Source organism: Schistocerca cancellata, chromosome 4 (genome assembly GCF_023864275.1).
Source record: "Schistocerca cancellata isolate TAMUIC-IGC-003103 chromosome 4, iqSchCanc2.1, whole genome shotgun sequence".
Taxonomy (NCBI): domain Eukaryota; kingdom Metazoa; phylum Arthropoda; class Insecta; order Orthoptera; family Acrididae; genus Schistocerca; species Schistocerca cancellata.
The window spans coordinates 151823158-151849204 of record NC_064629.1 but is presented as its reverse complement, the minus strand read 5'-3'; the positions used below and the strand labels follow the sequence as shown (position 1 = coordinate 151849204).

Genomic DNA, 26047 nt, shown 5'->3' with positions numbered 1-26047 from the left:
TAGACCGGCAAGGGAACTTGCTGTTCCAACAGGACAATGCACGTCCGCATGTATCCCGTGCCACCCAACGTGCTCTAGAAGGTGTACATCAACTACCCTGGCCAGCAAGATCTCCGGATCTGTCCCCCATTGAGCATGTTTGGGACTGGATGAAGCGTCGTCTCACGCGGTCTGCACGTCCAGCACGAACGCTGGTCCAACTGAGGCGCCAGGTGGAAATGGCATGGCAAGCCGTTCCACAGGACTACATCCAGCATCTCTACGATCGTCTCCATGGGAGAATAGCAGCCTGCATTGCTGCGAAAGGTGGATATACACTGTACTAGTGCCGACATTGTGCATGCTCTGTTGCCTGTGTCTATGTGCCTGTGGTTCTGTCAGTGTGATCATGTGATGTATCTGACCCCAGGAATGTGTCAATAAAGTTTCCCCTTCCTGGGACAATGAATTCACGGTGTTCTTATTTCAATTTCCAGGAGTGTATATTCGTTTTAAACGCGAAAGATGGACACACATCGTATTAATGCTCACTAATAATTAGACAATTCTGATCAGACAGTGAATTTATTTTACCAATTTACGAACATTTATGTGGAGTAGACAAATGTTAATGTGTACTTACCCCCTTTGAGAGAGGGATAAATGTTGAAGGCGGAGTCCTTGAGCCAGGAGGTGACTGATATGAACTCCCGCACGAAGCTCGGGATGGTGCAGCGCAGCACAGCCGTGTTCCCCAGCCACACGTTTTTGTTGTAGTAAAGCTGCACGTCGAAGTGCTGCAGCACAACTGGAACAATACAAGCGACTATTAGTGTACATAGGTCAAATGATTGCATCAACTTTTTGTTCCGTACATCCACAGTGAGGAGATCCTCAGGGATGTTGAACATGTCACAAACCAGGAATACACAATACATATTTACAAAGAAATAAAGATATGCTGATGTACCTTCCGTAGGTTCCAAGTGAAACGGTCCTCGTGGTTTTTTAGGCAATCGTGGCCACGCGTCATCAATTAATCAGTTTACAACACTTACTTAATTTGATCCTATTACTGCACTGAAGATGTACTGAGGTCAGATTTTATATAATATTCACTGTGTTTGATAACCTAAAACTAATCTCGTCCCGAACAGGCCATGAAGGCCCTATGGTAATGACCGGCCGCCGTGTCACCCTCAGCCCACAGGCGTCACTGGATGCGGATATGGAGGGGCATGTGGTCAGCAGACCGCTCTCCCGGCCGTATGTCAGTTTCCGAGACCGGAGCCGCTACTTTTTAGTCAAGTAGCTCCTCAGTTTGCCTCACAAGGGCTGAGTGCACCCCGCTTGCCAACAGCACTCGGTAGACCTGATAGTCACCCATCCAAGTGCCAGCCCAGCCCGACAGCGCTTAACTTCGGTGATCTGACGGGAACCTGTGTTAGCTCTGCGGCAAGGCCGTTGGCCAGTGTTTGATAGTATTAACAATATATGCACACCTGACCGTTCTACTAGGAAAGTCATCAGTCGAGTAAGAGGAGCTGGCTACCAATTAATCCTTTAGACTCCTCTTAACTGAATTTTATTAGTTGTTGAAGATTTTATGGCTTCATGAAAGTTAAAGAAAATATATGTTTCTGAACAATGAACACCTTTCTGGACGAAACTAAGTGGGTTTACATTTTTGAGAAGATTATTCTTATTTCTAGTACTGATTCCACGAGCTGAACTGAACTGTTGAGTCGAAAAAGTAATATATTATTTGCCACAAATGTCATTAGAGAATAAATAAATTGGAAAGTAGTAGCTAGTATCCCCAGTTCCTTGAACAGGTCACTACAGAGCGTTCTTGAATTCAAAGACAAATAATTCTTGCTACTCGCTATTGGACTCAACTAACTATAGCTTGCCCGGCCGGCTAGCCGTGCAGTCTATAGCACTCCTTCCGAGCGGGAAGGCGTGTCGGTCCCAGACACGAATAGCCCGGCTAATTAGCGTCGAGGTCCGGTGTGCCGACCAGCCTGTGAATGGTTTTTAAGGCGGTTTTCCATCTGCCTCGGCGAATGTGGACTGGTTCCCCTGCTCCCGCCTCAGTTACACTATGTCTGCGATTGCTGCGCAAACATTGTCTCCACGTACGCGTGCACCATAATCACTGTACCACGCAAACACTGGGGTAACACTCGTCTGGAATGAGACGTTCCCTGGGAGAGTCCACTGGATGCCGAAGCGCACAATAACCCTGGGTTCGGTGTGGGGCGGCGGTTGCGAGATCGGACTGCTGTAGCTTGTTGTGGGGTTGTGTACCACTGAGGGCTATGGCGGGGACGAAGCCTGTCTGTCGTTTCTAGGTCCCCAGTTCAATACATACATACATACACATATGCATACAACTATAGCCTGGCTTTATGAGTTATCCCCAGAAATGATTCGGTATGACATTATGGAACCAAAATAAGAGAAGTAAGCTAGATTTTTTATTTTGGTATTATTTATGACTAAGAAGGTCTGAATTGCAAATAAAGATTTGTTTAGGCGCTTCAGTAGTTCTGTGATATGATCCTACTATTGAATTAATTATCAAGTTTTAATCACAAGGATATAACAGTATTAACCTTTTCTGTGTGATGGTTGTCATATTGTAATTCGGTTACAAAGGATTGGCTAGGAACAGTTAGTGCTCGTGAAAATGTCAGTAACCGATCTTTCAGTAAATGTATTTTATTGCTTTTTATTACAATGTTTGTATCATCTACAAACAAAACAAATTTGCCAACTTGTATTGCTTCTGTTGAATATATGCGTGGTATACACAACAAAAAGTAAGGGTGTTAAGAGTGAACGTTATGGGACGCAACAGAATCGACTGAAATGCAAGTGTGTATCAGCAAGGACACATGTGTGCAAAAAACTACAGATATCATCTACCAATGTGTCATACCCAGAATGGTAGTTTACTATTTGTGAATTTTGAAATTTTCCCCGTGAACTTAATGTTCGAACAATTTTCGAGCTTGCAGGAGGTCGTCGTTTAATTCACCACACGATATTTCGACTGGGCACCTGTCAGTCACCTGTAGATGACTCGCAGATGCTCAGCCGAAACGTCGTGGGATGAAGTAAACGACGACCGGCTGCAAGCCTGAAATATGTTTTAACTGTTTACTGTTTAGTAATGTTCCCATTTATATGTATTTTTTAATTTTTGTTTTGGATTTGGAAACTAGTTTGAGGTGTGGAGGAAGACACGATGTAAAAATGATAACCATCCTTGTAAAATAAGGATCTTATATGACACAATGATATAAAACACGAGGTGCATGTCCATAAACGTTCTTTCCCACTGGTAATGGCCACAGCTGGATAAAGGTCACCTCTTGACTTTTCAGTGCGTTACGTTCTTTATGTGCATATATCTATGCTGCTCCTTCATGTTTTCTAATATCATCTACCCACCTTCCCTTAGGTAATCGTCTCAATAGTTTATTTAAATGTATTCATATTATGTGGATCTAGGTGAGGTCTGCGTTTGCTGCTTCAGTCACGTTAACTGTCAATATTTAATTTAAAACGAAGAGTTTAGGCAATGCCTGTCAACATCAGGTGCATATCTATTACTTATACAGGTTGTAAACAATAATTGTTTACAACGTACCACAGTGTTGCAGAGAAATTCTAGACGAACAATTTGATATAGGTCACTTGTGATCCATCTAGTCGGGAAACTACCACAAATTGGCCTACAAAAACCACCTAAGCTACAGTGCATGCGCGGTGCCCGAGATTTTCAGAACAGGAGCTTCTTTGTATGAAATTTAATGTAGTTTGATTACATACTGAGATACGTTTCGTTAGAGGCCGTGCTTTTCAAGTTGTTCAAGAAAAAGATACAAAAGTGATCTTCAAACGCAACCCCATCTGCCCCATGGCTGGTCAGGAGCATTTTTCAACAAGATAATGCCCCATGACACAAGGCCTCATGGTTTCCATGCCACGAAGTGTCACCGCTGTTACCCATGGCAAAGGTGGACATACCGGCTATTAGGCAGGTGGTCATAATGTTCTGGATGATCACTCTATAATCCTAAATAATAAACAAGAAAGAGCCTAAAATTTAATAAATTTGTATCAAGGGTACATATTGCCCCAATCGTTTCATTTCGAAACCTCTCATAACAGCAGCAGTACCAACTGAAATTTAAGTTATAATAACTTATGATATACTTACTTTCATTGTCAATCATGTCCTTAATACGATCACTATCGAAAAAATTTCCTACAGTCACGCGACAATATCTTCGCCCCTGCTGTCGATGCAGAGTACTTCAGCGTAACACTACAAGTCTGTTGCAGTAGCATCGGATGTTTCATGCGAAAGGCACTGATACGTCAAAACAAAATAAATAAAATGGTGGTTTCTGCAGCCGATTGAGAAATAAATAATTGAAAATAAATGTTATATACACTGGATAATGCCACAATCTTAGTCCACTCTTCCTCTCGTGGTTCCACTCCTGTACATGCAGGTATTACACTTAAGAGCCAAAGAAACTGATACATCTGACTAATATCACTCAGGGCCTCCGCGAGCACGCAGAAGTGCCGCAACATGACGTGACATGGACTTGACGAATGTCTGAAGTAGCGCTGGAGTAATCTGACACCATTAATCCTGCAGGGATGTTAATAAATACGTAAGAGTACGAGGAGGTAGAGATTTCTTCTGAACAGCACGTTGCAAGGCATCCCTGATACGCACAGTGATGTTCATATCTGGAGAGTTTGGTGGCCAGCCGAAGTGTTTAAACTCAGAAGAGTATTTCTGGAGCCACGCTGTAGCAATTCTGGACGTGTAGGATGTATTTTTCTACTGGAATTGCCCGAATCCGTCGGAATGCACAATGGACATGAATGGATGCAGGTGATCAGACAGGATGCTTACGTACGTGTCACTTGTCAGAATCGTATCTAGACGTAGCAGTGGTTCCATACCACTCTAACTGTACACACCCCACACCATTACACAGCCTCCACGAGCTTGAATAGTCCCCTGCTGACATACAGAGTCCTTGGATTCATGAGGTTGTTTCCGTACCCGTACACTTCCATCCGCTCGATAAAATATGAAACGAGACTCGTCCGACCAGACAACATATTTCCAGTCATCAACAGACTAATTTCGTTGTTCATGGGCACAGGCGAGGCGTAAAACTTTGTGTTGTGCAGCATCAAAAGTACACGAGTGGACCTTGGGCTCCGAAAGCCCATATTGGTGATGTTTCGTTGAATAGTTCGCACGCTGACACTTGTTGATGACCCAGTATTTAAATCTGCAGTAATTTGCGGAAGGGTTCCACTTCTGTCACTTTGAATGATTCTCTGCAGTCGTCATTGGCCCCGTTCTTGCAGGATCTTTTTCCGGTCGCAGCAATGTCGGAGATTTTATGTTTTACAGGTTTCCTGATATTCACAGTACACTCGTGAAATGGTCGAACGGGGAAGTTCTCACTTCAGCACTACCTCGGAGACGCTATGCACCGTCGCTCGTGCTCCGACTTTAACCCCACGTTCAAACTCAAACTCATTTAAACCTTGATAACCTGTCATTGTACACTGATGCGCCAAAGAAACTGGTACAGACGTGCGTATTCAAATACAGATATATGGAAACATGCAGGATACGTGGCTGCGGTCGGCAACGCCTATATAATACAACAAGTGTCTGGCGCAGTTGTTAGATCGGTTACTGCTGTTAAATTGGCAGGTTACCAAGATTTAAGTGAGTTTGAACGTGGTGTTATAGTCGGCGCACGAGCGAGGACACAGCATCTCAGAGGTAACGATGGAGTGCGGATTTTCCCGTATTACCATTTGACGAGTGTACCGTAAATAAGAGGTATCCGGTAAAACATCAAATCTGCGACTGCGCTGCGGTCGAAAAAAGATCCTGCAAGAACGGGACCAACGACAACTGCAGAGAATCGTTCAACATGACTGAACTGGAACCCTTCCGCAAATTGCTGCAGATTTAAATTTTGGGCCATCACCAAGTGTCAGCGTGCGAAACATTCAACGAAACATCATCGATATTGGCTTTCGGAGCCCAAAGCCCACTCGTGTACTCTTGATGCTGCACGACACAAAGCTTTACGCCTCGCCTGGGCCCATCAACAACGAATTTAGTCTGTTGATGATTGGAAACATGTTGCCTGGTCGGACGAGTCCCGTTTGAAATTGTATCGAGCGGATGGACGTGTACGGGTATGGAGACAGCCTCATGAATCCATGGAGCCTGCGGGTCAGCAGGAGCCTGTTCAAGCTTGCGCAGGCTCTGTAATGGTGTGGGGCGCGCGCAGTTGGAGTGATATGGGACCCCTGATACGTCTAGATACGACTCTGACAGGTGACACGTACTTAAGTATCCTGTCTGATCACCTGCAGCCATTCATGCCCAATGTGCGTTCCGACGGACTTGGGCTATTCCAGCAGGACGTGCGGCACCCCACACGTCCAGGATTGCTACAGAGTGACTCCAGGAATACTCTCTGTGTTTAAACACCTCCGCTGGTCACCAAGCTGCCCAGTCATGAACATTAATGAGCACATCTGGGATGCCTTGAAGCGTGCTGTTCAGAAGAGATCTCCACCCCCTCGTGCTCTTGCGGATTTATGGACAACCTTGCAGGGTTCATGGTCTCAGTTCCCTACAGCTTTACTTCAGACATTAGTGGAGTCCATGCCGCGTCGTGTTGCGGTACTTGTGGTTGCTTGCGGGGACCTGCACGATATAACAGTTTCTTTGTCTCTTCAGTGTAGCAGAAGTAACCAATCTAATAACAGCGCCAGACACTTGTTGTCTTATATATGCGTTGCCGATCGCAGCGCCTTATTCTCTCTGTCCATATATCTCTATATGTCAATACGCACGCCTATACCAGTTTCTTTGGCACTTCTGTATACAGGGTGTTACAAAAAGGTACGGCCAAACTTTCAGGAAACATTCCTCACACACAAAGAAAGATAATATTTTATGTGGACATGTGTCCGGAAACGCTTACTTTCCGTGTTAGAGCTCATTTTATTACTTCTCTTCAAGTCACATTAATCATGAAATGGAAACACACAGCAACAGAATGTACCAGCGTGACTTCAATATAGAACACCTGAAGCATTAAAACCACCATCTTAACTTTTCTCTATTATTTATGAATCCAGTCTCTAAACCATTCGGTCTGACGTGATACATGCCAATAAAAATGATTAAGATTACAGAGCTGTACAAGATTTATGACTGCAAAAAGTAGCCCCGAAATTCTTCAGAATGAATCAGTATACTGCCTTGATATGGCATTAGACGATCTTGTTGCTCGCGGTTTGCTTGCATGGGGATGGAAAGAAGTGAATGAAATGTATTGCGAATATGGTCAACCATCAGCTGTATAACGCATGCATGCCAGAGGGAACATTGCATCGTAATTCGGAATAACACAGGCACTGCAATATCGGATGGATAGAATGTAGACTATGCCCTTATGGCATCACATCACGTCATTTGCCTTAAGCCAGATGGTGATTTGATCCGACATGTTTCCGAACGAGCCTCCGACACTTCACCACTGCGCCACATCGATCGGCCGCCGGCCAGGGAAACAGTGGTACCCACCATCCTTGGAACAGGGGCGGCACAACCCTCGGCTTATGTGCCAGGCCATTGTCCAACTGAAATGAGGTGTGCTGCGTTTCGAGGGCAGTAAGTCGGGTTCTTATACTTCACTGAAGAAGCGGTTGCTGTTCAAATTGCCTTCAATACGTAGGACTAGAAATCGGTTTCCGGATCAAACATTACCCTTTGCAGTTGTCTGGAATGATGATGATGTTTGGTTTGTGGGGCGCTCAACTGCGCGGTTATCAGCTCCCGTAAAAGGTCCCAATTTCTACACAGTCCAATTTTTTTACACAGTCCATTCTAGCCACTGTCACTACTGATAATGATGATGACAACACAAACACCCAGTCCCCGGGCAGAGAAAATCCCCAACCCGGCCGGGAAGCGAACCAGGGACCCCGTGATCCAGAGGCAGTAACGCTAACCACTAGAGCTGCGGACCAGTTTTGTGGTATGTGGCTACCAGACTTGGCCCGTCTCGGTAGCAACTAAAACGTATGTGACCATCAAAGTATGTCACGTTGAGAACAACACATATTGCCTCTCCTCTCCCTGCAGACGGTATTCACACGCCCTTTGCAACCAGTGGCGTTTTAACAATGCAAGTCGGCGCAGTGACCTGTGTCGTCGCTAAGAGGTACAAGCCCAATTCAGTGCTCTAATGTTGAGGCAACGCAGTTAAGCTGTACCGACTGTTGTGGCTATGCAGGCGAGATTGCGGTCGTTGCGTACATTGGTCATATTGCGTGATACGATACTCACACGGCGCGGGTACGGATTGTATGGGCACATTCCTGGTACGTCAAATGCTTCTGGTGCCTTCTCTGCTGTTACCGCCCGGCAGTAGGCATTTCTGAATAGACCGAAGCAGTGGTGGGTACTCTTGCCCGAAATGAGGAGAAGAAAACAGTCACGGTTGATACGTCGAAATTACTTTTTATTTATTCATCAATGACACGAGTTTCGCCGATGTCAAGGGATCTTCAGTTTGGCCTACATTAAAATACAGTCGAATCAGAAAGGCCTGATCCTACCTCGGAATTGAACGAAATTAGGGAAATTAAAAATTGAACTTAACGATAAATGTTGATAAGCAAGTTATGGCGATCGATGATAAAACTTCCACAAAAATAAATTGCCCTCGCCACGTGCAAGAAAAATAGTCCAGGCAAATATGTGGTTTCATCATGTATTAAAAGCGTAACATCCGATAACATTAAAATAAAGGGAATAAATGAAAATAGCAAAACCTGCAAACGGGCGTTTTCATGGAAGTTATGGTCCATATAATGAAGGATGAAAAACCGGAAAAATATGCGAAATAATTACCTATCCGGGATATAGTGAATTCGAAGCAGGATCAGGCATGTACAGTCTGTCAAATTGTAAACGTGCTGGAAGCGTCGTTCTACAGCCTACGCCCAATTACACGGTATTGAACGCCGAATCACATCACGCCTGAGGTAAGTGTGCGTTGACAACGGTAGATGGCGCTAGTTCGTCGTGAGTTATGAAGCGTTATTTTTAAGAATATTGTTTAGAAACTTTTCTAAATAACGAACCACATCGTCTTAAAATCAAGAGTCTGGAAAACGTACGATATTTTAGCTAACGATTTCTTAGTAAAAATGTGCCAAAGCTGAAATACAATAAGTTAAAATTATGTGCAGGTAACTAAGGACGTAAAGTCAGGGACTTTATCATAACACACAAATAAATAAAAACAGAAGAGAAATTCAAGGTGCAAATGGTCTCACATAGTATAAATGGATCCGTAGATCAAAGGAAGCAGCAGATGGAAGGCAATATAAATTAAAATCCTGAATAAAGTTATGTTAAAAACGAACTACTGTATAACAAATTAACGAAATTACGCGACGTAGCCTAGGAGCTTTTATCTCATAGGTCCTTTTTCCATCAAAATAGCAGAAGAATAAATACCAAGCACAATTAGAATTGCATATCGGGGAGCACAAAAGTAGAAAATGGTTCAAATGGCTCTGAGCACTATGGGACTTAACATCTGACGACATCAGTCCCCTATAACATAGAACTACTTAAACCTAACTAACCTAAGGACATCACACACATCCATGCCCGAGGCAGGATTCGAACCTGCGACCGTAGCAGCCGCGCGGTTCCGGACTGAAGCGCCTAGAACCGCCTGGCCACTGCGGCTGGCACAAAAGTAGAAACAAGTCCATAGATAAAACTATTTAAATGCTAGGTAATTATCAATATGGGTGCAGATTTAGATATACACTGAAGAGCGAAAGAAACTGGTACACCTGCCTGATATCGTGCAGGGCCCCGCGAGCGCGCATAAGTACCGCAACACGACGAGGCATGGACTCGACTGATGTGGGAAGCAGTGCTGGAGGGAACTGACACCATGAATCCTGCAGGGCTGTCCTTAAATCAGTAAGGGCATGAGGTGGTGGAGATCTCTTTTAAACAGCACGTTGCAAGGCGTCCGTGATATGCTCAATAGTGTTCGTGTTTGGGGAGTTTGGTGGCCAGCGGAAGTTTTTAAACTCAGAAGAATGTTCCTGGAGCCACTCTGTAGCACTTCTGGACGTGTACGGTGTCTCATTGTGCTGCTGGAATAGCCGAAGTCCATCGGACTCCACATTGGACATGAATGGATGCAGGTGATCAGAGAGGGCGCTTACGTACATGTCACCTGTCAGAGTCGTGTCTAGATGTATCAGGCGTCCAGTATCATTCCAATTGCACACGCCCCACACCATTACAGAGCCTCCAGCTGCTTGAACAGTCCCCTGCTGACATGCAGGGTCCATGGATTCATGAGGTTGTTTCCATGCCCGTACACGTCCACCCAGTCGATACAATTTGAGACGAGACTCGTCCGACCAGGCAACATGTTTCCAGTCATCAAAAGTCCAATGCCGGTGTTGACGGTCTCAGGCTAGGCGTAAAGCTTTGTGTCGTGTCGTCGTCAAGGGTACACGAGTGTGCCTTCGGCTTCGAAAGCCCATATCGATGAATGGTGCGCACGCTAAAGCTTGGTGATGGCCCAGCATTGAAATCTGCAGCAATTTGCGAAAGGGTTTCACTTCTGCCACGTTGAACGATTCTCTTCAGTCGTCGTTGGTCCCGTTCTTGCACGATCTTTTTCCGACCTCAGCAATGTCGGAGGTTTTATGTTTTACCGGATTCCTGATATTCACGATACACTCGTGAAATGGTCGTATGGGAAACTTCCCATTTCATCGCTACCTCGGAGACGCTGTGTCCTATCGCTGGTACGCCGACTGTAACACCACTTTCAACCTGACTTAAACCTTGATAACCTGTCATTGTTGCAGCAGTAACCGATATGACAACTGCGCCAAACATTTGTTGTCTTATGCTCTATGCGTTGCCGACCGCAGCGCCGTATTCTGCCTGTTTCCATATCTCTGTATTTGAATACGCATGCCTATACCTGTTTCTTTGGCGCTTCGATGTATATTCATAGGTTTACTTGCAACGACGATGCAGAGGACACAAACTAAATCCTAAATAGAGCTTAAGGTTGACTAGTTGAAAAACGTATCGTTAGATCCTACCAAGCGATAGCTGCTACCGCGTGGACAAGGGAGCAATACCAAATGACTTACAGCTAACGTAATAAATGAAAATACAGGGGCTGGTTAAAACCGCTTGAATTACGAGATGCGTATGTTACTTTCGATCCTATCAAAAACAGTTTCTTACTTGAATACCAAAACAGTAAAGGGCAGCAACGGCAAACGTCTGGTCTTTACATCAGTGTACAATGCTACAATGGCTTGCCAATACTAATTCTCCGCCAAGTGCAGCCAATAAAGAAAAATTTTAGGAGCGTACTCTTGACCGTACATCTCTTGCGTAACCTTATTTACACAGTCGAAAGTTAATTATGTCTCACGGTAGACAAGCATTCCTGACAGTAGAGCTGTCGAGCTACAGAATGTTATTGGAGAGCTTCTGTGATGTGTACACAGTCAATTACTGTGACAGCAAACAGAGCGAGAGTGACCTCAAGTATGAACATAGCTACGTCAGCGCCCTATGTAGCATACATGTCGGAACTGGAGCTAGATATAGGATTAATTTTGCTTACGGTATCACTTACGATCTCTTTGTTACGTGAATAACATAAACATTTGCAATCCGATAAAGAAAGCATCCGTAGTAGAAACAACTCGAGATGTTCATGGCGGAAGAATGTCGTTATCTTTAATCTCTGAAACTTGAAAATAAGCTGACGAGAAAGCTAAGGTTATCACAGGAGAGATACAAAGAGTAGTAAGCGGATACGAAATCCATTCTTAACCGCCCGAAACCCAAAGCTTTCTGAGCCAAGAAGGGAAATAAGAAGATTAAAGAAACAGCGCAACTGGAGCTGAGCAGAAGCAGTAACACAACCGCATGTTTTTTTTAAAAAAAAATCTTACAACAGGCAGACAGTTACCGACAGAGGAGAATAAGTAATAAATAAATAATGGATACGAAATACGGCACTTATCAATAGTTATTCTACTATTTTCAGCAGAAGGAAAAGTCAACAAGTTGCATGGAAACTCCATGTACATGTTGCTAAGAATAACGAATTTCGACGTATGGCATATTGTCACATGTAAAGGATTTTTATAGGTCCAAAGTATTACCTAATTGAAAATAATGTTGTAGAAATGTGCAGAAAATTATGAATCCATAGCTTCTACGTAAAACATAAGACGGTTAAAAATTGAAATACATGGTCTTGTGAGAGAACAAAATCATTTGGAAGCTTATAGGCAATAAATGCAGCGCACCCATAGTTTATTTAAGATAACACAGCTAAAGATGTTTCCATTTGCGTAAACTCTGTAATTGTCCGTTCATTCGCCCGATTCACGACAGTCGTGTGGATACATAAGCATCGCACAGTAGTGTAGCCAATGCCACTATTCAACTTTAATTTAGCAAAAATGTGAAGTAATGAACAACGTCAGGTACCTCGATCACGTGTTTTCTCATGATTACATTCTATTTTATTACACAGTTTTACAATGGAAGTACTAAATATTGTACCCACCGGACGACTGCTAAAGAATAAATCGCTAGAGAGCTCTAAATGCAATCCACTTCACGACTGGAGTACGCTTTCTGACTATTTTATCACTGATATCTGCCTTCAGCCGCCTTCATTATTACATTTTCTTTTTCATTTCAAGTCACGACACACTGAGCGTCACTATGATGCATTGACGGATACGACAACATCATAACGCCATAATCAGTCCATACTGAAGCTTCCGTATTTTTATTCTCATTTTAAAATTTTTTTTATACTTATGGTTTATGGTAACTGCAGCAGGCACTGAATTTCTGAAAAACCATGCTAGTTTGATCTAGAGAGAAAAGAGGTCGACAAAATTATCTGTTTCAATTTCACTTGCTGGAAATGAGAAACTAAGCTAATTTAATGTTACAGGTCAACATCAAACCTCGTATCATATGATCTAATACAATGTTTAGAAACAGAAATCACGTGTTAGTATCCCATTGTTACTAATCCTTACCCCAGTAATTGCGCTTTAACTGATGTGCCATGAACGATAATATTTTGTCGACTTCTTTTGTTCATCTTGATTACGAAACTGCCAATAACTTCAGCAATAAACATTTCAAGGTGTCATATGTTGACGACGTATTGACTCGTACATTGTTAAGCTTAAGACAGTTGGAAGTCAGCAAGGCACCCGAAAATATGAAATCAGACATAAAATGCAGAGAGCAGGCAAAGTGTTAGCGTTCAGGTTACCGAAGGTAAAGAGTAACGCTAGAGCCCTCCAAATTGCAGACGCTCTAGATAGCTGTTCCATGGGAGAAGTTTCACTTCAGAGAATTACTAGTGACTCTATCCACTACCTAGACGCTGTTGTAAGGCGCCGCAGTAGAAGATGGTCACAAAAGATACGTCTTATCAGAGGCAGCAAGCTTGATACTTGCCCCTGACAAGCACAAAGTCAATGGGTTTACACTGGTTCGACTGATGCAATAGCGGTCTCCACTCGCTAGAGGTCGCACGGCGGGGTCATGTGACGTAAAATACTTTTGTTGCTAGCTATAATGGGAAGGGAAGTGACGTTTAGCTTTCTGCTGAACGCTGTTACTGCCAAACATGGAGCTTATTAATGTCACGGCAAGAGACCTCCATACTGCTCGAGCAGGAGAAGGGGAGGAATCTGAATGTGGTTGGCCAGAAGCGCCACTCATCAGATTGGCCGAAGCCTGTAAAGTTCAGGTGGACTGATGGGCCGACTACAGGAAGCGAGAAACAACGCTCTGTCACAATTCTTTGAAAACCCATATTTTTGTATTCAGAGTTCTCAGTCAGGTCGTTTGGGCGTCAAATCTCTGTCGCTCATCGCCAGCCATGGATAAGCTCTGACAGGTCTTCCCACTTGGAATGCTGCTCTCGAAGTTCGTACTTTACAGTGCTTCTAGTGACTGCTGCTTCTGTTAGCTCTTACCTCAAGGGCTCAGACACTGACTTCTGTTCTACAACCAGCTGAACCTTTGGATTTTTGTAATGAAATAGTAAGCAACCATTTGCATCTAAGAAATTTAATTTCATGACCGGTTTCGGGCACTTAGTGCCCTTCTTAACAATGTTATGCTTATCGCATTATTCGTGAGTGTTATTGAGACCCGCTAGTTTCTTGAGTCTCCTTCTGCGAGCATCCTGTATATTCTCAGAATCCGCGCCTCTCGTAGGTGCCCTGTGGCAGTGTTTCGTTCTGGTCCAAGCAGTCAACCTTCCTTCACTGGAAGTTTGTCTTTCTGCATTTGTTCCTAACGGCTCGGAAATCGCAGAATGACCTGTGATCCCCTGTCTTCCCTCTATACTATGTTAGAAGATGACAAACGGTCACTTCTGAGTATTTATTAAATACTGTGTTCATCTCATCATAACATGTAGGCTTTCATGGTTGGTGTCTTCATTAATTAAAACTTCCGGGCTAAGAGGCCGTGGTGGAACAGTAGAAATTCTTACTCCTGACGTTTCATTGCCAACTGCGGGCAATATCTTCCGAGGTGAGTCAACGATTGCCGTGGTGGCCCCGATTATATAGAGCGTATAAAAAGCTCCACAACTCGTCACGTGCTGTCGACAGTGAAACTATCTCTGACTAACGTCATTACTCTCGATCAAAGGCAGTCAACTGTCACATCGTTGGTACAAAGTCGACCGCCATCATCCCAGGCAGCAGAGAGGTGTCATTAAAACATTGGTGGACAGGGCTATTAGAATCTGTGATCCAATTTATTTACAAGAGGAATTAAATCATTTGCGAACAGCTTTTAAGAAAAATGGGTACTCTGATAATAACACAAATCGATCACTCCATCCCAGAGTAAAAGTATTTGAAAACATGCTACAACAACAACCGTCGGCTGAGAAAGTTTTTATTCCATTTATCCACAATATTACGGACCGTATTGTGAAAGTTCTGGCCAAATTTCAAGTTGAAACAATCTTTAGACCCACCAAGAAGTTTAGCGAATGTTTAAGAATCGGCGAAAGATACAAGACACCCTTTTGCAATTCCTGGAGTGTATAAAATTCCGTGTTGTTGTGGGAAAGCCAGCCGGAATGGCCGAGCGGTTCTAGGCACTACAATCTGAAGCCGCGCGATCGCTACGGTCGCAGGTTCGATCCTGCTTCGGGCATGGATGTATGTGATGTCCTTAGGTTAGTTAGGTTTAAGTAGTTCTAAGTTCTAGGGGACTGATGACCACAGTAGTTAAGTCCTATAGTGCTCAGAGCCATTTGTTGTGGGAACGTTTATATTGGAACAACGCAAAGAAGTGTTAATACCCATCTAACCGAGCACAAAAGGTACTGCCGTCTGGGACACACCGACAAATCGGCTGTAGCGGAACATGTTTTGAAGACGGTGATCATGAAATAAAATTTAGTGAAACGAGCGTGCTAGTTAAGACATCGCATTGTTATGCACGTACTTCCAGAGAAGCAATAGAGATTGATAAACACCATAATAATATTAACAGGAAAGAAGGTGGCTTATAGTTAGACGAGATATGGAGGTCGCCTTTGTACCAGCGACATGACAGTCGATTATCTTTGATCGAGAGTAATGATAGTCAGAGTTCGTTTCACTGTCGACAGTACGCGAGGAGTGGTGGCGCCCTCTATTCGCCTTATATATACGGGTTCTCCAAGGCCTGGCAGCCAGTCTTTGGCTCACCTCGAAAGATGTTGCCCGCAGTTGGCAACGAAACGTCTGGAGGAAGAATTTCTAATGTTCCACCACGGCCTCTTAGCCGGGAAGTTTTAATTACGGAGTGAGTTCATCTGTTAGATGGAATGTCTTATTTCGGAATGGTAAGTTGAAAATTCCACACAAATTTTGATTAGATACTGGTTACACTAACGTTAGTGCAGATCGTATCGGACATAAGACTGCCGGTGACTGAAATGAACTTTATGCTACGTAACAGGTAAATTACACAATAATCAACCTTCACAATGAGCTCTGACTTCAAGAATTCAGTATGGTGCGAAATTCACTCATGATGCAATCAGAAGCTCTAAATTTTAGTACAGAATATGTTAAAAATGTTTGCCATTCGAACTCGTTTAAGATATCTGTGATACTCTGTTGTCCTGTATTTCGCGATAATACTGTACAAAGCGAGCTTTGATCTCCTCTGTCAGTCTTATGTAATGGAAGTCGTCTCAAATGCATACGTCCCACCAGTCCAACCTGCGGAAGATGGTGTCGAACAATCATAGAGAGAATTCCACACGCGTTTCCGTACTCTTGCAACCGGCCAACACTGTGTACAAATCTACACTACTGGCCGTTAAAATTTCAACACCACGAAGATGACGTGCTACAGACGCGAAATTTAACCGACAGGAAGAAGATGCTGTGATATGAAAATGGTTAGCTTTTCAGAGCATACACACAAGGTTGGCGCCAGTGGCGACACCTACAACGTGCTGACATGAGGAAAGTTTCCAACCGATTTCTCATACACAAACAGCAGCTGACCGGCGCTGCCTGATGAAACGTTGTTGTGATGCCTCGTGTAAGGAGGAGAAATACGTACCATCACGTTTCCGACTTTGATAAAGGTCGGATTGAAGCCTATCGCGGTTGTGGTTTATCTAATCGCGACATTGTTGCTCGCGTTGGTCAAGATCCAATGACTGTTAGCAGAATATGGAATCGGTGGGTTCAGGAGGGTAATACGGAACGCCATCCTGGACCCAACGGCCTCGTATCACTAGCAGTCGAGATGACAGGCATCTTATCCACCTGGCTGTACAGGTCGTGCAGCCACGTCTCGATCCCTGAGTCAAAAGATGGGGACGTTTGCAAGACAACAACCATCTGCACGAACAGTTCGACGACGTTTGCAGCAGCATGGACTATCAGCTCGGAGACCGTAGCTGCGGTTACCCTTGACGCTGCATCACAGATAGGAGCGCCTGCGATGGTGTACTCAACGACGAACCTGGGTGCACGAATGGCAAAACGTCATTTTTTCGGATGAATCGAGGTTCTGCTTACAGCATCATGACGGTCGCTTCCGTGTTTGGCGACATCGCGTTGAACACACATTGAAAGCGTGTTTTCGTCATCGCCATACTGGCGTATCACCCGGCGTGATGGTATGGGGTGCCATTGGTTACACGTCTCGGCACCTCTTGTTCGCATTGACTGCACTTTGAACACTGGACGTTACATTTCAGATGTGTTACGACCCGTGGCTCTACCCTTCATTCGAATGAGGTACCAGTCCTTTCGCATGATACCACTGATCCTACTGAAAGATATCTCTAGTCATACAGTGAGGTACTGCTACGAATGTAATTTATTGTCGCAATCACTTCAGCGTTCAAAGCAACAGTAAGCACGTAGATTGTGCTACGTAATCGTGGGAGTTTCTGACATGCGGTTTTTTATAGTGACCATATTGAGGATATCACTGACAGTGAAGGTAAGTACACTCCTGGAAATGGAAAAAAGAACACATTGACACCGGTGTGTCAGACCCACCATACTTGCTCCGGACACTGCGAGAGGGCTGTACAAGCAATGATCACACGCACGGCACAGCGGACAAACCAGGAACCGCGGTGTTGGCCGTCGAATGGCGCTAGCTGCGCAGCATTTGTGCACCACCGCCGTCAGTGTCAGCCAGTTTGCCGTGGCATACGGAGCTCCATCGCAGTCTTGAACACTGGTAGCATGCCGCGACAGCGTGGACGTGAACCGTATGTGCAGCTGACGGACTTTGAGCGAGGGCGTATAGTGGGCATGCGGGAGGCCGGGTGGACGTACCGCCGAATTGCTCAACACGTGGGGCGTGAGGTCTCCACAGTACATCGATGTTGTCGCCAGTGGTCGGCGGAAGGTGCACGTGCCCGTCGACCTGGGACCGGACCGCAGCGACGCACGGATGCACGCCAAGACCGTAGGATCCTACGCAGTGCCGTAGGGGACCGCACCGACACTTCCCAGCAAATTAGGGACACTGTTGCTCCTGGGATATCGGCGAGGACCATTCGCAACCGTCTCCATGAAGCTGGGCTACGGTCCCGCACACCGTTAGGCCGTCTTCCGCTCATGCCCCAACATCGTGCAGCCCGCCTCCAGTGGTGTCTGGTGTCGCGACAGGCGTGAATGGAGGGACGAATGGAGACGTGTCGTCTTCAGCGATGAGAGTCGCTTCTGCCTTGGTGCCAATGATGGTCGTATGCGTGTTTGGCGCCGTGCAGGTGAGCGCCACAATCAGGACTGCATACGACCGAGGCACACAGGGCCAACACCCGGTATCATGGTGTGGGGAGCGATCTCCTACACTGGCCGTACACCACTGGTGATCGTCGAGGGGACACTGAATAGTGCACGGTACATCCAAACCGTCATCGAACCCATCGTTCTACCATTCCTAGACCGGCAAGGGAACTTGCTGTTCCAACAGGACAATGCACGTCCGCATGTATCCCGTGCCACCCAACGTGCTCTAGAAGGTGTAAGTCAACTACCCTGACCAGCAAGATCTCCGGATCTCTCCCCCATTGAGCATGTTTGGGACTGGATGAAGCGTCGTCTCACGCGGTCTGCACGTCCAGCACGAACGCTGGTCCAACTGAGGCGCCAGATGGAAATGGCATGGCAAGCCGTTCCACTGGACTACATCCAGCATCTCTACGATCGTCTCCATGGGAGAATAGTAGCCTGCATTGCTGCGAAAGGTGGATATACGCTGTACTAGTGCCGACATTGTGCATGCTCTGTTGCCTGTGTCTATGTGCCTGTGGTTCTGTCAGTGTGATCATGTGATGTATCTGACCCCAGGAATGTGTCAATAAAGTTTCCCCTTCCTGGGACAATGAATTCACGGTGTTCTTATTTCAATTGCCAGGAGTGTATATGTGAAGATACTGTAGCGTAAATCAGAGTTCGTACTAGTGCTTTTATGAGGGGTTTCGTAATGAAACCAAAGGGATAGTGTACAGTTTTGATACAAAATTTATGAAATTTTAGGCCCAGTTTTGCTTGTTATTTAGGACTATAAGTTGTTTTCGGCAGTGTGAGCTCATGGAGGTTTCGAAATGCGGGTTTATGTCTAGGAAAAATATAAAATTAATTTCAAATATATCCCATGAAATGGAGGGTGGTTGAAAGCTGTATGTTTCACAGGTTCCAAAGTAAATCAATATCCTCAAAACAACTGATTGTTAGTTTTTGCCAATTCCTTCTTGTATTCGTTGCTTGCTATGATAATAAAAGTCAATTCTGTGAAAACGTTTATAATTGAATTCATTTATATTGTTGGGACTCAAAGAGTTAAGGGATCTTTGCTGAGAGAGTGTGGTGTGACACGTATCTTTCAACCGGACAAGAAAGGTGCTCGCTGGCCCTTTGTGTGCATTGTCTCTCTATAGGCTCGATCGTTTAATGCCTATACACTGTTATACACGTTCTTCGAGTTCGTGTTTATTTTATTCATTCTTTCTAAGGATGAAAGTTTTCAGACGTCAGGTGTCCTGCAAACATAGCAACCAAGGCGGAAAATGTGTGACTTATCAAAACGATGCAAACGGAAATACTTTTGCCGTTACTCTTTTAGGTATTATTATTATTATTATTATTATTACACACTGAGGGGATGATATGCGATGTAAATTTCGGAGTTTAGCCGGTCTTCAGATATAACATCATGGAAGATAGCGCACATTATATCTTCCCCTTCTCCCGCAAGCAAAGCGGTTTTAGATGCACCGCCACGCGGTAATGTGAGATAGCCGTGTTTACATTCTCTCCGAAGTAGTGTGTGTTATCAGTTTCCATAAACTAAAATCGATTCGATTTTCATAAATAAGCCGTGGGTAGAGGCGAGGGCAGATAGGCCTGCTAACGGCTGCATCGCAGGCAGTGCTGTCGTTTATGGGGCAAACAGTTTCAAGAGAAAGCGATCGTACACAGTACCACTATTAATTTCGGTGGACTCACCTCTACACCCAGTTTTCTTCTACTTTCCTTCTCAATAGAGCGACTGCTAGATGAATAAGTAGAACCTATAGGCGGTAACTGCATTTTTTTCCGTTTCAGTTCCTGTTTGCGCCACCATAGCGACCTGGAGGCTATATGATCTCCAGCAGACATCGGATCCAGAGGGTATTGTACTCCAGCCCTTCAACTTACGGAAACTCCTGTCCTATAAATCTATAAATACGAACTTGGATACATACACTTAGAGACTAGCTGCTCATACAGCAGCTCTTCAGTATGAACGAGTTTGCTTATGACTACAGTGATTAAATTTGCAGTCCAAGGGATCATTCTAGAATATTTGGATTCTAACTGGTTCTTTGTTGATGAATTTAAATCTAGAAATATAAACGGAAGTTGAGGAGCAGTATTTTCCCTTGAACAGCACTTCAAGATCCGTCAGCTAGGACACTCGATGTCAGTCGCATTGATAGCTATTTACAATGAAGAGCCAAAGAAACTGGTATACCTGGCTAATATCGTGTAGGGCCCCCGCGAGCACGCAGAAATCCCGCAACATGACGTGTCGTGGACTCGACTAATGTCTGAATTAGTGCTGGAGGGAACTGACACCATGAATCCTGCAGGGCTATCCATAAATACGTAGGAATACAAAGGGGTGGAGATCTCTTCTGAACAGCATATTGCAAGGCATCCCAGATATGCTCAATAATGTTCATACCTGGAGACTTTGGTTACCATCCGAAGTATTTAAACTCAGAAGAGTGTTCATGGAGCCACTCTGTAGCAATTCTGGACGTGTGGGTCTCGCATTGTCCTCCTGGAATTGCCCAAGTCCGTCGGAATGCGCAATGGACATGAATGGATGCAGGAGATCAGACAGGATGCTTACGTACGTGTCACTTGTCGGAGTCGTATCTATACGTATCAGGGGTCCCATATCACTCCAACTGCACACACTCCACACCACTACAGAACCTCCACCAGCTTGAACAATCGCCTGCTGACATTCATGCTCCATGGATTCATAAGGTTGTCTCCATACCCGTACACGTCCATCCGCTCTATACAATTTGAAACGAGACTCGTCCAACCAGGCAACATGTTTTCAGTCATCAAGAGTCCAATGTCGGTATTGAAAGCCCAGACGAGGTGTAAAGCTTTCTGTCGTGCAGTCATCAAGATTACACGAGTGGGCTTTCGGCTCCGAAAGCCCATATCGATAATGTTTCGTTGAATGGTTCGCACGTTGACACTTAAAACCTGCAGCAATTTGCGGAAGGGTTGCACATCTGTCACGTTGAACGATTCTCTTCAGTCGTCGTTGGTCCCGTTCTTGCTGGATCTTTTTCCGACCACAGCGATGTCGGGGATTTTATGTTTTATCGGATTCCTGATATTCACGGTATACACGTGAAATTGTCGTACGGGAAAATCCCCACTTTATTGCTACCTCGTAGTTGCTGTGTCCCATCGCTCGTGCGCCAACTATAACACCACGTTCAAACTGACTTAAATCTTGGTTCGAATCCTGCCTCGGTCATGGACGTGTGTGATGTCCTTAAGTTAGTTACGTTTAAGTAATTCTAAGTTCTAGGGGTCTGATGACCTCAGATGTTAAGTCCCATAGTGCTTAGAGCCATCTCTCTTAAATCTTGATAACCTGTCATTATATCAGCAGTAACCGATCCAACAACTGCGCCAGATACTTGTTACCATATATAGGCGTTGCCGACCGCAGCGCCATATTCTGCCTGTTTACATATGTGTGTATTTGCATACTCATGCCTGTACCAGTTTTTTTGGCGCTCCATTGTAGTATGACCACAAAAACTTTTCACAGACAGATGTTAATTGCTGTCTCGAAAATGTTTGACTGGCAAGATTTACTCAGACCTGCGACGATAATACTATTATAGCCTGTGGTCTAGCCAACGGCCTTGCCGTGTTGAATACACTGGCTCTCGTCAGATCATCGAAGTTAAGTACGATAGTGTGTGCCTAACACTTCAAAAAGGGGGGGGGGGGGGGGACTGCCCGCGTCTGCCGTGCGATGTGGGCAATCGCCCTTGTGCGGGCAACTGAGGAGCTACTAGAATGAGGAGTAGCAGATCCAGCTCACAAAAACCGACAACTGCCCGGGAGCGGCGTGCTAAGCCCACGTCTCTCCAACGGGTTGAGGATGACACGGCGGTCGATCAGTACTGCTAGGTCTTCCGAGGCCTGTTCAGAGGATTTGGGTTTACTTCCTTTTAGCCTGTTGTTTCTATGCTGTGATTCACGACGCTAAAAAAAACTTAACCCAGAAACTCTCTTCAGGTGTAATTGACTGGTTTGTCCATACGGTAGGTCAAGTGTTTGTTGTAGTAAGATTGCCGAGGTCTTCACACCGACCGTAAATGCTAGCTTATTCCACGGGTTTATCTCACATTATGGAAATGGAAGAGGATGTAGATGAAGATGAAATGGGAGATACGATACTGCGTGAAGAGTTTGACAGAGCACTGAAAGACCTGAGTCGAAACAAGGCCCCCGGAGTAGACAACATTCCATTGGAACTACTGACGGCCTTGGGAGAGCCAGTCCTGACAAAACTCTACCATCTGGTGAGCAAGATGTATGAAACAGGCGAAATACCCTCAGACTTCAAGAAGAATATAATAATTCCAATCCCAAAGAAAGCAGGTGTTGACAGATGTGAAAATTACCGAACAATCAGTTTAATAAGCCACAGCTGCAAAATACTAACACGAATTCTTTACAGACGAATGGAAAAACTAGTAGAAGCCGACCTCGGGGAAGATCAGTTTGGATTCCGTAGAAATACTGGAACACGTGAGGCAATACTGACCTTACGACTTATCTTAGAAGAAAGATTAAGGAAAGGCAAACCTACGTTTCTAGCATTTGTAGACTTAGAGAAAGCTTTTGACAATGTTGACTAGAATACTCTCTTTCAAATTCTAAAGGTGGCAGGGGTAAAATACAGGGAGCGAAAGGCTATTTACAATTTGTACAGAAACCAGATGGCAGTTATAAGAGTCGAGGGACATGAAAGGGAAGCAGTGGTTGGGAAGGGAGTAAGACAGGGTTGTAGCCTCTCCCCGATGTTATTCAATCTGTATATTGAGAAAGCAGTAAAGGAAACAAAAGAAAAATTCGGAGTAGGTATTAAAATCCATGGAGAAGAAATAAAAACCTTAAGGTTTGCCGATGACATTGTAATTCTGTCAGAGACAGCAAAGGACCTGGAAGAGCAGTTGAACGGAATGGACAGTGTCTTGAAAGGAGGATATAAGATGAACATCAACGAAAGCAAAACGAGGATAATGGAATGTAGTCGAATTAAGTCGGGTGATGTTGAGGGAATTAGATTAGGAAATGAGACACTTAAAGTAGTAAAGGAGTTTTGCTATTTGGGGAGCAAAATAACTGATGATGGTCGAAGTAGAGAGGATATAAAATGTAGACTGGCAATGGCAAGGAAAGCGTTTCTGAAGAAGAGAAATTTGTTAACATCGAGTATAGATTTAAGTGTCAGGAAGTCATTTCTGAAAGTATTTGTATGGAGTGTAGCCATGTATGGAAGTGAAACATGGACGGTAAATAGTTTGGACAAGAAGAGAATAGAAGCTTTCGAAATGTGGTGCTACAGAAGAATGCTGAAGATTAGATGGGTAGATCACGTAACTAATGAGGAAGTATTGAATAGGATTGGGGAGAAGAGGAGTTTGTGGCACAACTTGACCAGAAGAAGGGATCGGTTGGTAGGACATGTTCTGAGGCATCAAGGGATCACCAATTTAATATTGGAGGGCAGCGTGGAGGGTAAAAATCGTAGGGGGAGACCAAGAGATGAATACTCTAAGCAGATTCAGAAGGATGTAGGTTGCAGTAGGTACTGGGAGATGAAGAAGCTTGCACAGGATAGAGTAGCATGGAGAGCTGCATCAAACCAGTCTCAGGACTGAAGACCACAACAACAACAACAATATTTCACATAAAGGACCAAAAGTCAGTATTCAGAGCGATTCGGAGGGGATGGCTGAGATACGTGCCCTTAAATCGTCTCTTGGACTGGAATTACATTTTAAGCCTAGCTTCATTAACCGCTGGACCACGAGACAGAGTAAACATACGTTTTCAGGAAAACGCCACAACATAAGTTCCACACGGAAAATTGCGTGCAAAAGGTGGCACAACGAACCATTTCCAGTACAATTTTAGGAACAAATACCGCTCAGAACTGGGCGTAGTCTACAACTTACTACAACTGTTTTTCGCTGTAAATCGCTTCACCGCATTTGCTTGTCAAGAACACTGAGTATCTCATGGTTAGTTATTAGGTGTGGTCCCACCCTAAAAGGCAGCATGAAGTAAAATAAACGTAGAGAACGATCCATGATTATTTGATTAAATATTTTGCGGTTGCACAATACGTCGATTATCACCACGTGTACTTCATGATGAAGCCTCGAGCACTTCGAAATCTAAGACGATTAATAGACAACTTGAAACACAACTGTGTGAAGTGGTTGTATAATAAAAGGAATAGGTAGCTCATTATTTTCTGCAACAAGTTTAATCGGAAATTTGTATTCCAGATAGACTGTCTGAAAAAAATCGTAACACCAAGAGAAGTTGCGCGACATAAACGAAAGTTAGTAGACGTGTTTCTACATCTGAAAGATGATGTCTATTCAGACTTCGGGCCAGACGCATACGAATAAAAATAAGATTTGCTTTAAATACATGCTGTAAGGGTCGTCAGTGTTATTTGCCTTTGAGATTGGACGTGGTGAGCTGATGTTATTCAAGAATGCCTTTATGGCGACAAAGACCTCACTGAGTTTGAACAGAGTAGTGTAATAGGGCTGAAAATTGCAGAAAGACTTCGCAGGAATGTAGTCTCTACAGCTGTTCAGAGGAGTTGGGTTTACTTCTTTTTAGCCTGTTGTTTCTGTGCTGTGATTCACGACGCTAAAAAATAACTTAACCCAGTAACTCTCTTCAGGTGCATACGAGTACGTGATTGCTGGCAGCAGTGGTCACGAGAATGTGCTGTCACAAGAAGACTGGTTCTAGGCGCGCAGTCCGGAACTGCGCGACTGCTACGGTCGCAGGTTCGAATCCTGCCTCGGGCATGGATGTGTGTGATGTCCTTAGGTTAGTTAGATTTAAGTAGTTCTAGGGGACTGATGACCACAGCTGTTAAGTCCCATAGTGCTCAGAGCCATTTGAACCATTTTCTGGACGACCACCGAGAGTTAAGAACGTCGTTTTCGGCGTTTGGCTCTGACGCAGTTGGCACCACAGTGATACAGTGAACTGTTGCAAATCTGTTACTACAAGGACAGCTCCGAAACAGATTCAATGTAACGTGCATTCTACTGACCCCAAACCACCACAACTTGCAACTTCAGTGGTGTCAAGCGAGAGCTCACTGGAGGTCCGTGTTTTCTGATGAAAGCTGGTTCTGCCTCGGTGCCAGTGATGACCGCGTGTTGGTTAGGAGTGGCCAGTTGATAGTCTGCGGCCAACCTGACAGCGGCCTAGAAACCTACACCTGGAGTTATGGTCTGAGTTTCAAAAATGGCTCTGAGCACTACAGGACTTAACATCTATGGTCATCAGTCCCCTAGAACTTAGAACTACTTAAAGCTAACTAACCTAAGGACAGCACACAACACCTAGCCATCACGAGGCAGAGAAAATCCCTGACCCCGCCGGGAATCGAACCCGGGAACCCAGGCGTGGGAAGCGAGAACGCTACCGCACGACCACGAGATGCGGGCAAGTCTGAGTTTCGATTTCGAACGTCAGCATGTGTACTATTGTGGTTATCCCATGCTCCGTGCCGCAGATTTGT

At 44.6% G+C, this 26047-nt stretch overlaps 1 pseudogene; it reads right to left on the bottom strand.

Annotated features, from left to right (window-relative positions):
• Nucleotides 1-1330: 1330 nt before the first annotated feature.
• LOC126185937 (5S ribosomal RNA) lies at nucleotides 1331-1448 on the bottom strand (annotated as a pseudogene).
• Between the last annotated feature and the right edge of the window lie 24599 nt (nucleotides 1449-26047).